Source organism: Amblyraja radiata, chromosome 18 (genome assembly GCF_010909765.2).
Source record: "Amblyraja radiata isolate CabotCenter1 chromosome 18, sAmbRad1.1.pri, whole genome shotgun sequence".
NCBI classification, from domain to species: Eukaryota; Metazoa; Chordata; class Chondrichthyes; order Rajiformes; family Rajidae; genus Amblyraja; species Amblyraja radiata.
This window is the reverse complement of record NC_045973.1, coordinates 32327226-32339419: the sequence shown is the minus strand read 5'-3', so window position 1 is coordinate 32339419 and position 12194 is coordinate 32327226.

Below are 12194 nucleotides of genomic sequence, written 5' to 3'. Positions count from 1 at the left end.
TGTCGCATGTCCCGGACAGAACAATGAAATTCCGACTTGCAGCAGAACAACAGAAAATGTAAACATCGTACTCTGCAAACAACAAAAAACAAACGATAATAGTGCAAAAATCAAAACCAATTCCCTCAAGTCTATGTAGTTTAGAGCTTCTTTGGAGGTTGTTGTGTTTAATAGCCTGATGGCTGTAGGGAAGAAGCTGCTCCTGAACTTGGACATTACAGCTTTCAGCTCCTATATTTTCCTCCCAATGTCAGGAGTGAGATGAGAGTGTGGCCAGGGTGGTGTGGGTCTCTGATGATGCTGGCTGCCTTTTTGAGGCAGCGACTCCTGTAGATCCCTTCAATGGGGGGGAGGGGGGGGGGGGGGAGGTCAGTACCCCTGATGGCCAGGGCAGCCTGAAGCCTGAAGAAGGGTCTCGACTCGAAACATCACCTATCCATGTTCTCCAGAGATGCTGCCTGACCCACTGAGTCACTTCAGCACTTTGTGTCTATCTTTGGTATAAACCAGTATCTGCAGTTCATTGTTTCTACATTAATACTTGATTAAGTTGACTCAGAATTGCAAGGGAGCTCACCAATTTCAAACCTTTGACTCTTTTAACAAGTAATCAAATATGGTTTCTAAGCTAAAAATATGAGCAAGAAGGAACCAAAATTTGACCCCTCGAATCACCCTGAACGGAAGCATGGAAACAGGCCCCGTGGCCCACTGAGTCCACTCTGACATTGATCACCCACTCACACTAGTTCTAAGTTATCCCACTTTCTTGTCCACTTTACAGAGGTCAATTAACCTACAAACCACCACCTCCTTGGGACGTGGGAGGGAACTGGAGCACCCAGAGAAAGCCAACGTGGTCACAAGGAGAACGTGCAAATTCCACACAGTCAGTACCCGAGGTCAGGATTGAACCTGGGTCTCTGGTGCTCTGGAGGCAGAAACTCCACCAGGTGCGACACTGTGCCGCTCCTGTGAAAGCACGCTGAAATCCACTCTGTTTGCAATCCATGTAAAGAGAAAAAGTTGAATGGATGCTGTAAAGTGGCAATGGATAATCGACAATCATAATCTAATTAACATTGAATGATTGATTGTAAGGTATAGTGTGCAAACAGGTCCTTCAGCCATAGAGTCCCTCAGACCCACTGAGTCACTTCAGCACGCCGGCCATCTATCACCCAGTCACACTAGTTTGATGATATCCTATTTTCATATCCACAATCAGGGCAATTTACAATTAACCTAAAAATGCTCACGACTGGGATGTGGGAGGAAACCTGTACACCCGGAGTAAGCCCACAAGGTTACAGGAAGTATGTGCAAACTCCACACATATGCAGCAGCCGAGGTCAGGATCGAACCTAGGTCTCTGGCACCGTGAGGCAGCAACTCTACCAGCTGCGCCATCGTGCCGCCCAACTGAAGATTCAACTTCTCAACACTTTCATTGTCAACTGATTTTGAGTCCAGATCACTCTTTTGTGATCGCCAAAACACTTCTTCTTCTTCTTGCGTATGGCGTGCACAGCCTAAAGTTGGAGGTCAACTTGTTCTATTTGATCTTATTTGATTGTGCACGTCGGGTTGATTGCATTAGTCAAAACAGGGTGGACCACGTGAAGGTTGCAATCTCCCACCCTGCCAAAACACTTACGTGGATGTAAACATTATTTTGCACCATCATCTTTAAAAGATCTGACATGAACCAGTGCAATTTCCTGTGCCAGGCCAATATCTCGATCAATGCGACTCAAGATGCACACAACCCTCCAAGTAAATAAATTCCTCCTCGATCCCCGTAAATAGTTGACCCCTTTTTCACACAGAGGGTGGGGTTCATGTGGAATAAGCTGCCAGAAGAAGTTGTAAACGTGGGTACAATTTTGACATTTAAAAGACATTTGGACAAGTACTCGGATGGGAAAGGTTTGGAGGGCAAGCGCAAACCAATGGGACTAGCTCAATTCAGCAACTTTGTCGGAGTCAGAAATCAGAGGTGCAAAGGGACTTGAGAGAGCTGGTGAAGGATTCCCAACAGGTTAGTTTGCAAGTTGAACTGGTAATATGGGGGCAAAAGCAATGTTAGTAGTCATTTCAAGAGGACTAGAATATAAAAGCAGGGATGTAATGCTGAGGCTTTATTAGGCACTGGTCAGACCGCATTTGGAGTATTGTGAGCAGTTTTGGGCTCCATGCAGACCCTTGGTCAGACTGAGATTCGTGGGGGGAGGGAGAAACTAGAGTATGAAAAGATGCTGGCACAAATGAATGAAGGGTATGAATAGAACAAATCAAAGCCAGAAACGATGATCAAGGAAAGGTGGAGCCCACAATGGTCCATTGTTGGCTGCGGGAAAGGAGATAACGAGTGCGTACAAACAGCGCAGTTCCTGAAGTCTGATGATGGGTCTCGACCCGAAACGTCACCTATTCCTTTTCTCCGAAGATGCTGGCTGACTCGTTAAGTTACTCCACCATTTTGCATCTACCTGAAGTTAACGCAACCATGGGTATAAAGTCAGACTGATAAGTTCAGTCCAGGATCTGTGGCTTAGCAACCACTGCCCTCTGGGGTAGACAACTCCATGGAATGCAATGAGAATCCATTGGGAAATATTCTTAGTTCCTCGCCACCAGCATTCAACATCAAATTTGCAACAAATAACACGGCAAGAGAGAAACAAAGATTTTTTTAAATATAAAGTGAACACCTCAGACACGGTTGCTGATGTAACCGTTTCATTGCGACAAAGAATATGTCATTAGATTTTGCTCAGTGTTCAACCTGGCAAGATGGCTTTCAAAGCCCATTACCATGGCGACAAGTGGTGCTTCAAAGAGCCTGTGTCAGGATCTACGCATCCATTTTATACAATCGGGCGATAACGGTTGAGCTAAAATTGAGTTAAAAAAACATTTCAGTGCGTTTTGTTTCTTGTTGATTTTATTCCAAGCTTTAATCAAATTTTCAAGGGAAACTGTATTAAAGCTCGGGGCGCTCTCTGGCAATGCAGGGAAATTAATGATAATCACTGCTGAAGGAAGCCTGCAGAAGATTTTGGCATGCAAATGGAGGGAACTTTTCTTCATTTCTTTGGAGGAATTGAGAGCTTGGTGCACTAGATGGGTTGACATTGCATGCATGCATTTCGCTCTGTGTGAATATCTTGCTTCTGCACGTTCTGGAGGTTCCAGTGTTATCATCGTCTGCCCTTCCTACCACCTCTCACCCAAGCTTGTGTGAAGGCCAGTCGCATTATCTAGGCTCTTGGCTGCCCTGGAGGATATGGCCCAGCTTCATCCTCATGCCTGGGAAGTTTACAGGTCTACGCTGCTCTGGATGTAGACAAGGCCATAGAGTCTGAAGGAGGGTCCAGATCCGAAACGTTGCAGGTATATTCTGCCCACAGATGCTGTCTGACCCGTTGAGTTCCTTCACACTTTGCGTTTTGCTCGAGATTCCAGCATCCACAGTCCATTGAGTCTCCAAATCTCAGAGAGGGTTTGAGTCATACAACATGAAAACAGGCCCTTCATCCCAATTCATCTGTCCCAGCATCTGCAGTTCATTAAGTTTCCAATTCTCATTGTCATTGAGTTATACCACAGGGAAACATATCTGTACCGAACATGGTGCCTTCATGAACTGGACTCATTCACCAAGGCATTGAGGTAAGGAAATAGATGCATGCCACCACAGACGGCTTCTAAATTAGATGTGATGGTGGATGGTGGCTTACGTGAGTTGTGAGGAGGTCAGAGCCTTCTGCTGTGATCTCAGTGCTACCACTGATCTCTGACTCCACATTGTCCATTGCAATGATGGTGAACGTGATCTCCTCTATGGGAACTGGGTGCTGTCTCTGCATCTGTCCTCTGTTTGTCTGTGGCTCCTACGGCCTCACCACATCCCACATAAGAGAGGGGAATATAGTAACGGGTGGCCCATGACATGCTTCAGTGATGGATAAGTCATCGCTGAATTGCTTTAGGCATCTGCTCGCCTTAACATATGGTCGTTCTAGAACTAGGACTCTCCCTGTTTTTGTGTACCTTCGATTTTCCAGCATCTGCAGTTCCTTCTTAAACACTTAGAACTCTCCCTGAGTCCTCTCCCATTATAGAAGAAAATAAAAAAGGGTGGCACAGTGGCGCAGAGGGAGAGATGCTGCCTTACAGCACCAGAGACCCGCTTTCAAACCTGACAATGGTTCATTTTAGCTAACACTTAAATTTGGACCAAAGGCTGCCTGACGCGTTGAGTTCCTTCACACCTTGCGTTTTGCTCGAGATGCCAGCATTGGACCAAAAACAGAGTGCTGGAGTAACTCATCGGGTCTGGCAGCATCTGTGGAGGGAATGGATAGGTGACGTTTGAAGACTGAAGAAATGTCCTGACCTTAAAGACAGATCAGGTGATAAGGACCATGAGTACTAACCATGATCAAGGCATTTGAAAGAAATAGCGTGAGAACATTTACCTGGAGTCAAAAATTCATAGTTCATCCTAAAGGTTTGCAAGGTGCTGGGTGGAAGAAATGATATTAATTGACACAAACATACAGGATGGAATGGCACTTCCTGTATCATAATGTGACAGGATACATAGGTTCATGAGTTCATAAGTTCATCAGTCATTGGAGCAGAATTAGGCCATTCGGCCCATCAAATCTATTCCGCCATTCATTCATGGCTGATCTATTTTTCCCTCTCAACCCCATTCTCCTGCCTTCTCCCAATTACCCCTGACACCCGAACTGATCAAGAATCTGTCAAGCTCTGCTTTAGAAATGCCTAATGACTGGCCTCCACAGCCGTCTGTGGCAATGAGTTCCACAGATTCACCACTCTCTGACTAAAGAAATTCCTCCTTATCTTTCCAAAGATATGTCCTATTATTCTGAGGCTGTGTCCCCTGGTCCTAGGTTCTCCCACTAGTGGAAACATCCTCTCCACATCCACTCTATCCAGGCCTTTAACTATTCCGTAAGTTTCAACGAGGTTCCCCCTCACCCTTCTAAACTCGAGTGAGTACAGGCCCAGAGTCATCAAACGCTCATCGCACGTCATGCTAAGCTGAAGTTGGCATGCCTCCAGCAGTCTGAGCTTACGTGTTCTGCTAAGCGATCACCTTTTTAACTTTTGGTTTCTCCGACGTAGGGGAGTCCCATCGTGAACACCAGTTGCCCAGTCCATCACGGATACCGAACCCCACACCATCGACGAGATCTACAAGAGTTGCTATCTCAAAAAGGCAGCCAGTATCATCAGAGACCCACACCACCCTGCCCACACTCCCATTTCACTCCTGCCATCAGGAAGAAGGCATAGGAGCCTCAAAACTGTAACGTCCAGGTACAGGAACAGCTTCTTCTCGACAACTATCAGGCTATTAAACACTACAATCTCCAAATAGGAGGTACTATACAGACTTGGGAACATTATATTTGACTTTGCACGACTATTGTCTATTTATTTATCTGTTGGGTTTTTTTGTACAAAAATGTACTGAGATTGTTTTTGTTTATTACGGGTTTTACAGAGTACTATGTTTGCACATCTGTTGTGTTGCTGCAAGTAAGAATGTCATTGTTCCATTTCGGGACATATGACAATAAAACACTCTTGACTCTTGACAGATACGAATAGTCAGCCACAGTGATATTTTGGTATTTGTTACTTGGAAACGAGCTGCCAGAGAAATTAGTTGAGGCAGTACAATGACAACATAGAATAAATATTTGGACAGGTACATGCAGAGGAAAGGTGTAGAGGGGTACCAGCCTAATGTGGGGAATTGAGCATCATGGTCAGCATGGATAAGTTGGGCCAAAGGGCCTTTTCCGTGCTGTAAGGCTCTGTGAGAGGATACACCAGCGATGCGTAATGATCTTTGATAGATTGCTATGCCAGCCACTGCTGTTTAATTGGAAGATTATTGCCTTCTGTACAGGATGCTCTGAGGTGTAATCTGTCTCTGCTATTTGTCTTTGCCCGTAGGAATACCAAAGAAATGACAGACACATTCCCAAGGGCTCAGAATTGTTCTTCAGTGTGTTCATTAGAAATCCGGAGACCAATTGGAAAGGTCCAGACAGTGGAATCGTTTCCTGAGGTGGTTGAAGATTAGTTTTGTCATAGAATAGAATGCCATTTTATTGTCACTATACACATGTACAATGAGATTAAAAGCAGCTCGTACTCAGTGCAGACATGTAATTAGTTCAAAAAACAAAAAACAAAACAAAAGGGGGGGGGGGGGGGGGGTAAGGTGCACAGTTCTGCGGCGCTATATACATATCTATAAAAAGACAATGGGTGAATAGAGTGAATAAATAGGATTCCTATATACAGTATGGGTTATTGCACATATTAAAAATTACAGTTACAGCACAAATTACAGTAGGTGGATAGATGGAAGTCCGGGGGTTAGGCTGTGAAGTCAGTGCATGTGTGAGTTCAGAGAGGTTATAGCTTTTGGAAAGCAACTGTTCTTGAGTCTATTTGCCCTTGTTCTGATGCACCTATAGCGCCTCCCTGAGGGCAGCAGGTCGAACAGGCCAAATGCAGGATGGGAGCTGTCCTTGATGATGTTATAGACAATAGACAATAGGTGCAGGAGTAGGCCATTTGGCCCTTCGAGCCAGCACCGCCATTCAATGTGATCATGGCTGATCATCCCCAATCAGTACTACGTTACTGCCTTCTCCCCATATCCCCTGACTCCGCTATTTTTAAGAGCCATATCTAGCTCTCTCTTATGTCTGAATTATAGGTTTATTATGTGGATCTTGTACTCTTGTGCAAGGGTTGTGCCCCGGGTATCGAGAGCCGCGTTGCAAGTCCTGGTGTGGACCTTCGAATAGTGAAAGTCCTGGATAGCGTGGATATGGAGAGGATGTTTCCACTAGTGGCAGAGTCCAAGACCAGAGGCCACAGCCTCAGAATAAAAGGACGTTATTTTAGAAAGGAGATGAGGAAGAATTCCTTTAGTCAGAGGGTGGTAAATCTGTGGAATTCATTGCCACAGAAGGTTGTGGAGGTCAAGTCAATTGATATTTTTATGGAGGAGATTGATAGATTCTTGAGTAGTACGGGTGTCAGGGGTTATGGGGAGAAGGCAGGAGAATTAGAGGAGTTTAGTTTTAGCTTTAAAGGTACAGTATGGAGACAGGCCCTTTGGCCCACCTATCCATGCTGGCCATCGATAACCCGTTCACACCAGTTGTATGTTCTTCCACTTTCGAATCCATTCCTTACACACTAGGGGCAATTTACAGAGGCCGATTGAAGCCCACACGTCTTTGGGACGTGGGAGAAAATTAGAGCATTCGGAAGAAACCCACACGGTCACAGGGAGAACGTGCAAACTCCACTCAGTCAGTACCTGATGTCAGGTTCAAACCCGTGTCTCTGGTACCGTGAAGTAGCAGCTCTACCAGCCACGCCACCATGCTCCCCTTCAGAAGCAGTGAGTTTGAAAAATGCTATTGAAGCTGCCTTGATAAAAAAGATTTAGCGACTGCATTTGGACTATCTGTTGTGTTGTCAGACTCTGCACACACTAGCTGTCCACCTATCTATGGGCTGGGCGATTATAAATATTTTTGAAGATTTCTGTAAAAGAAAACTGCGCTTGTTTTGTGGGAGGATTGTTCTGAATTGGATAATGTCGGAACTGCAGGCACCACACAAGGCTTCATTTACACTGTGTATTGACCCAGTGAGCCACAGATCCCCATTGCTGCAGCTATTTCAGGCTCTTGCATAAATAGCTTTGTGCAGCTCTATTAAAATAACTGCTTTAAGTAACTTTGATTCCCTTTTACGCAGGGCAGTAATATAATCATAAATTAAACTGTCTAATTTGTGTTCTTTTTGGCTTTAATTCAGCATTGCTGTTAAAAACAGTGAATCACTAAATTAACAATCAGCTACATGCAAAGCACAATAGAAACACCTGATTATTCGATACTTAAGTTGTCTCCATCTCTCTTCCCTTTATTCACGTTATTCCCTTTATCATGTATCTGTACACTGTGGGTGATTCAATTGTAATCATGTATTGTCTTTCTGCTGACTGGTTAGCACGCAACAAAAGTTTTTTCACTGGACCTCAGTACATGTGACAATAAACTAAACTCATACTTAAACTCTAACTGTAACTCACAGATATAAAGATTCCAGGCAAAATATACCCGGAGGATGTAGTTAGTTGGTTAGTTTTTAGTTTGTTGTCATGTGTACCGAGGTACAGTGAAAAGCTTTTGTAAGGAGAGCAAATTTATTTTGTAGTAGTCATAGTCTTACTGTGTGGAAACAGGCCCTTCAGCCCAACTTCCCCATACTGGCCAACATGTCCTATCTGCACTAGTCCCACATGCTTGTGTTTGGCCCATATCTCTCTAAACCTGTCCTATCCATGTACCTGTCTAAATGTTTCTTAAATGTTACAATAGTACCTGCCTCATCTGTAATTTAATGGCTAAAGCTGTGATGTTTAGTTTAGTTTAGTGATACGTCGTGGGAATAGGCCCTTCAGCCCGCTGAGTCTGTGCCAACCGTCGATCACCAGTACATTAGTTCTCCCCTACACACTAGGGACAATTTTCAGAAGCTAATTAACTTACAAACCTGCACATCTTTAATGTAAACAGAATCAGGCAGTTTCTTTGAAAGGGAAATGTTCAACACTTGGGGGGGAATGGGGTTGATGAGAGAACTCTGTGAGAATCAATGGGGGCAAGTGGCCTCTTTCTAGGCCTCGTGTCTATTCTACGAATTGAGGATTTTATAATTGTCACCTGAATTGCATTAATACGATGACAAGGCTCTATCTTTGAATGGTGGGATCCTATTAGTGGAGAGTGGATGGGAGATAAACAGTAAGTGCAGGATTGCTATGTGTGATTAACCTGGGACTGTCTGCACATAGACTTGTGTAGCCTTGACTTCAGCAAGAATTCACCATAATCCCCCCCGACTGATGGTGAGGTTGACCAAGTCCTTGCCTTGTATCCGCTGAAGTGTCCTTGATACATTCACTACCACTCTTGACTCAACGGGTTGGGCTTTAGAGTGTTTTGCCCATAGATGACTTAGACAGCACAGAAGGGCCTATGTATGTTAAGGTTATCAGCAAGTTGCTTGATCTTCTGTGCCCTTTCCACCACCATCTGTTCTTTAGGCTATGGGTTGCTGTCTAGCTTTGGCCTTCAGGCGACTATAAAACTTGAGGCAAAGTGAAGTCCCCTGTCCAAGAAAACCTCGCTTTGCAGTTACGTTGCTCCGAGATTGGAACTGCGGATGTTCTCTCCACAAAATCCTCCAAATCTACTGGCTGCAAAAATAAACCAATGTCAGCATCCCCCCATGCTAATGGCATTTAAGAGACTCTTGGATAGACACATTGGTCCGAAGAAGGGTCTCAACCCAAAACGTCACCTATTCCTTTTCTCCAAAGATGCTGCCTGACCCATTGAGTTGCTCCAGCATTTTGTGTCCATCTTTTGGACAGACATATGGACATGCAGAGAATGGAGGGAAATGGATTCTGTGCAGTCAGATAAGAGTTGGTCTTGGCATCATGTTCGGCATAGACGGTGTGGGCCGAATGGCCTCTTCTTGTGCTGTACCGTTCTATGTTCTTCATCTTCAGCCCAATGTTCCCAGGACTGAGTTCCTAGTTACACTCAGCCAGTTACAGAAACAGCCCTTCCCACCCTCAAAATAATTTGGTGTTCAAAACACCAACTTTACGTTAAAGAAACCAAATGCAGATCGGATGATTGCTTTGCAGAGTTTCCATGTTCTTTCCATAAGGACAGACCTGAGATTCTGTTTGACTGCCACTTTAATTCCTCATCCCACTCATACTCTGACCTGGGGTGGCACAGTGGCGCAGCGGTAGAATTACTGCCTCACCAGAGGACCAGAGGCCCAAGGCCCGGGTTTGATCCTGAGTACGGGTGCCATCTGTGACCGCATGGGTTTTTCCGGGTGTTCTGGTTTCCTCCGGTTTCCTCCCACGCACCAAAGTCGTACGGGTTTGTAGATTAATTGGTTTCAGAAAAATTATAAATTGTCCCTAGTGTGTAGGATAGTGTTAGTGTACGGGATGATCATTGGTCGGTGTGGATTCGATGGGTAGAAGAGCTTGTTCCCGCGTTGTATCTATAAAGTGTAAAGTCTAAAAGACCTATCTGCTGTGGCCTCCTGCAGAATCAAGCCTAATGCAAGCTTGGAACTAGCAGACAGGATCTCGAATTCTACAATATCAGCTAAATTGCTTTCTCTGTCTGGAGAGACTTGGCCACCTGTGGCTTTGGCTTCATTATTTTTTGTCTCTCTATTAACAAAGCCTGACTTGCTGGGCACGGCCAACATGGCTATGATTTACACATTTTGCATTCCTTTGCTGGCTAGGGTTGGAGTCTATTGGCCCACTGAACGCATGCTGACCCATGTGTGGACGGATCGGACTTTGGACTTTGGAAATGCGCCTGCATGTGTAAATATGCAAAAATAATTTCACTCTGCAGTTGCACATGTGATAAATAAAGCCCCATTGAACCATTGAAGCATCTACACTAATCCTACATTTTTATTCTCCCCACATTCTCATCATCTTCCCTCGTGTTCCACCCCTCGCTCACACGCTGGGGACCAGTTTACAGAGGGCCAATTAACCTTCTGACCTGCACGTCCTTGGGATGTGGAAGGAAACCGGAGCACCTGGAGGAAACCCACGCTGTCACAGGGAGAACGTGCAAACTCTACCCAGGCAGCGGCTGACGTTCAGATTGAACCTGGGTCTCTGGTGCTGTGAGGCAGCAGCTCCACCTGCTGCACCATTGTGCTGCTCTCACTCTGCTTGCGTTCTCACTCACGAACTGCCCTCATTTCGTAGCTCCTATGTTACCTGGATCAGGTTCACTCCCTCCGTGTCCCCATTAATTCATCATTCCAAGCAGACCCTTAAAGCTAGTCTCCAGCGCAGAGAAGATTTACGAGGATGTTGCCAGGGTTTGAAGGCCTGAGCTATCGGGAGAGGTTGAGCAGGCTAGGACTTCATTCCTTGGAGTATAGGAGCACAGTGTCTAAAGAAGGGTCTCGATCCAAAACGTTACCTATCCATGTTCTCCAGATATGCTACCTGAGTTACTCCAGCACTTTGTGTTTTTTTATAAGCACCAGCTACAGTAGCTGGCCTGGAAGGCCTATTTTTGAGCATACAGCTTTATGCATAGAGCAATCTTGAAGAAAGAACCTGCTTCTGCAGGAGAGGACAAATTAATCTAATCATTTGATTTGTTTTCTATCAATTTTGAATAATGAACTTCCAAAGTGAGAAACAAAGGCCTTGCTCTCAATTTGTGCTTGTCATCATAGGCATTGATAACCTGCTGTGTTATCTTCATACCCACGGAGATCGCTGCAGTGAGTTATGAATTAGCAATTCAAATTGCTAAGATATTTGTAAGGTTGCCCCGTGCAGCAGTCTTTATCAAATGAAAATTTTGTGTCTTGTTGAAAATTAGCTATGGAACCATTGGGCTATTGTTACTTCAATTAATCAAATTGTCTTGGCCCTGTTGGTGGTCTTCACATCTTTGAGTCGTACTTTGTATGGAGTTTGCACCATGTGGATTTACTCCGGGTGCCACGGATTCCTCCCACACTCCAAAGACATGCAGGTTGGTAGGTAAATTGGCTTGGTGAAAATTGTAAATTGTCCCCAGTGTGTAGGGTAGTGCTAGTGTAGGGGGTGATCGCTGGCCAGCGCGGATTCGGTGGGCCGAAGGGCCTGTTTCCACGCTGTATCGCTAAAGCATTGCTTTGAGCGGGTAAGGTCATGCCTTTGAAGCGTGGGTTTTCTCCGGGTGCTCCGGTTTTCTCCCACATTCCAAAGACGTACAGGTAGGTCAGTATATTTCCACGCTGGACAAAAATAGGCCTTGGGAGATTCCCATTCCCCAGTTTCTGGCCCATTGTCCCACAGGTCACACAGCCTTATGGGAGTTCAACCAGGCACTTCTAAAATATAACAAGGGCTTAGTTTTCATCTGGCTTTCTGGCAGTGAGTTTGATGCCCCGACAGAACATTGAGTAACCTTTTATTCATCTCCCCTATTACCCTTCTACCCATTGACTGAAATCTGTGTTTACTGACTTCTCCATCTAAGGAAACT